The sequence below is a fragment of the Limulus polyphemus genome, unplaced genomic scaffold (assembly GCF_000517525.1).
Source record: "Limulus polyphemus unplaced genomic scaffold, Limulus_polyphemus-2.1.2 Scaffold71, whole genome shotgun sequence".
NCBI classification, from domain to species: Eukaryota; Metazoa; Arthropoda; class Merostomata; order Xiphosura; family Limulidae; genus Limulus; species Limulus polyphemus.
Window position 1 is genome coordinate 455482 of NW_013665681.1, and position 3433 is coordinate 458914.

Genomic DNA, 3433 nt, shown 5'->3' on the forward strand with positions numbered 1-3433 from the left:
CAGCAACATAGTTATCTTGTCATTAAACAAAAAAGCTAACACATAAGAATACAATGATAAGTTTACTAAGGTTTTCAGAAGAGTCCTGTTGAATAGAATAATAGGCATCATGGGGAGGGAAATGTGCGACAACTAGTGTGGTTTCAGAGCAAGGAGAGGCCAGGCATTCACAATCAGACAGATGAATTTGCCTAAAATCTGAATATCTTCTTTGTTGACCTAAAACAAGCATGTGACTCGGTATGGAAAAAAGTACCATGGTGCGTGCTAGTAAATTACAGAACACCATCTAAGACTGTATGACTTATCTTAAGTTTTTACCTTTGGTAGGTTTAATCATGAAGCTGAGATACTGGAATTGAAAGTAAGCGTGCTGAAAACAAAACAGATTATAGTTACAAGGAATAAGATTGATGTGGAGGAGGGACTGGCACTTGGGAATGAATGGATTGAGAAAGTTGAGGAAGTGAGGTAAAAGACAAAGAAAACAGGAAGGAAGGTGTAAGATGGTGGTTGGTACCAGCATGGGTGGTGTTTAATAATCTAAGTAAGGTACTGTGGAAGTAAATAGATACCAGCATAAATACCAAGATCAGAGTATAACCCCAGTAGCGCTTTATGGGACAAACGTTGGATAGGGATAAAACACCAGAAACAAGTATGATGGCTTTAATGGTAGGTGTCTAAGCCTGATTTGAGGAATAATTTGGCAACAAAGGACAAAGGAGGAGATGGATAAAAGAGATTGAGTGAATTGGGAAAGGAGGACCTGAACAGGACGTGTATGAAGGATGGAGGAACAAAGGTTGGCAAAAAAGCTAAAGCGATGGCAGTTGCACTGAAAATAATAAAAGGAAGACAAAACAGAAGGTAAAAAGATGGCGTAAGGGAGCTCGCGAGGAGCAAAGGAATGCAAGGAGATCTAAAAGAATAGGCACAGAACAGGACAGCTTGGAGAAGTCTAGTGAGAGAAAAGGACACAGCGCCGATCCTATAAATGTATCCTTAGTGTTCAATTCTTCATATAATAGACAAGTGTAATGGCTAGTGCAAATATCTGTTTTGCACATATACATATTAGTTGTATATGCAAAAGAGAACTGATTTTACTAATATGAACATGTAACTACATAATCAGTTGCACATATAACTCACAACACCTAACAAAGAATAGTTATGAATCAAAAGATAGTCTTCAATAAACTACACATGCTTAGAACTATATACTTTATGAACATGGGCTATTTAATGTGAAAAATAAACCTAGTTGTTAATAATCTGTACATGCATTTTTTACGAAATACTTGTTAATTGCGTGTTTGTTTGTTTGAAGTTATGCACAAAGCTACACAAAGGGCTATCTGTGTTCTGCCCACCACGGGTATCGAAACCCTGTTTATAGCGTTGTAAGTCCGCAGACATACCGCTGTGCCACTGGGGGGCCTTGTTAATTGTTTCTGAAAAAAAAAACTGATGCTTTAACACGTATTTCCCACAACTAATTTATGATGATCATAGTGTAGAAATGTTTCATCTACAATTAATAAGGCATGATGTAATTTACTGATTCAATTCATACAATAACACAAGAGTCACGTGTGGTATATTGCATAGCTGGGTTACCAATCAGATGGAGTTTTTCTAAATTTGCTTGGTTTGGACGTTTTTGAAATCAAAAGATACTTTTACCAATAAGAAAAAAGAAAAAATTGCATTGCTGCCATAACAACATAAACAATAATTCACCACTTTCAGTTTTATACCTAAATATCATTCAGATAGCTTTCAGAAATACATCTATGGTCATTCAGAAAGCTTTGGGGAATATATCTAATGGTTACAATAAAAACATTCAACGAAAGGAAGAGTCCAGGGTTATTGTATAAAAAGTTTAGCAGTTCAGCGCGTCATATCTTACAAACGGTAGGACAAGGGAAGGTAACATTACGCAGTGGTCTTAAGAATATAATACTGACGCAAACGCCACAGTTGTTACTTGCCAACAGGGGCGCCATTATGACCTAACATCTGATCAATCACAGCTACTCTTGGAAATGTGCTCCTCCAGCGTCGAGAATGCATTGCATCCGTATGACAACGGACATTACAGCAACAACGAGCATCTCATCTGGTATGCTGGTCACTTCCCGGACATTTACATCCTGGAGGTTTGGAATTGTGTGAGACTTCCCATGCTACACGCGTGGCTTCAAGTATCCCCACAACCAGAAATCATCGGGTGTTAGATCTGGTGAACGAGGTGGCCATTAATAACGAAAGTAACGTGAAATTATTCTGTCTTAAAAGTGGTCCTGCTAGACGTGTTTCATCTGGTTATCAACATGCAGTGAGGCATCATCCTATTCGAAAACCGTAGAGTCTATCACGTTTCATTGCTGCAGCATGGGAACCACATTGGTTGTGAGCATTGCTTGGTGGTTCTTCAAAAAATACAGTCCAATAATATAACAGCTGTGAAACTACACCAAACTGCCATCTTTATATAATGGAGATGTACAAGAAATTCTACATGTGGATTAGTTTCGTTGTGCGTGTTGATCTTCCATAAATGGTGAAACGTTTTTCATCAATCCATAAGACATTGGTAGGCCATTGGTCATCAACTATCAACCCTGCCTATGTGCCATAACATTTCACTAGTACAGTTACATAGCTGAATGAGCTGCACTGCGATAGACAGGTCCATTTATACCCATGTGAAATATGCGAAAGAAACCACAATGGCGCCTCTGGTGCCAACTGTGGCATCTGCATTTGCACGGTGGTACCCTTAACATGGTTGTGTAGTTTCATCTTTCTATGCAACTGTTTGTGAGTTATGATGCTCTCAACTGTGAAACTTTCTTTATAATCACCCTGTATGATCCATTTCTTAGTTTATGTAAAATGTAATGATAGTCTTGCATTATTATGGTGTTGCTTTGTGCTTATCTTCAAAACAAATAGACCCTTAATATCATATTTTCAATTTTCAATACTCAAAATTATTTGTAATAATGAATTAACTTTGAAGTAAAATTTTATTTTCTATACAAAATCACTAGTTAGAGAAGCTTCCGATTGCTAAGAAGCAGATAGAGATACTAAGAACAAGAAATGAAGATCTACAAGCCCTGGTTGATGAGAAGGTTCGAGTTGAAAGGTAAATATTTGAACCTGTGCTAACAGATAGCCTAACTGATTTGATTCTACATTGAATGAACATAAAAAAAATAACATAATTTAGTAAACATTAGTTTTGAAATCAAATCATGATGATAGGACAAATGATAGACTCGTTTTATCGGAAATTTACCGGAAGCAAGAAAGTCAGTTCATTTATGCCCTAACATTGGTTTTATAACTTCATCTTTTAAAATATCTTATACAATGAGCTATCTGTGTTCTGCCCACCACGGGTATCGAAACCCTG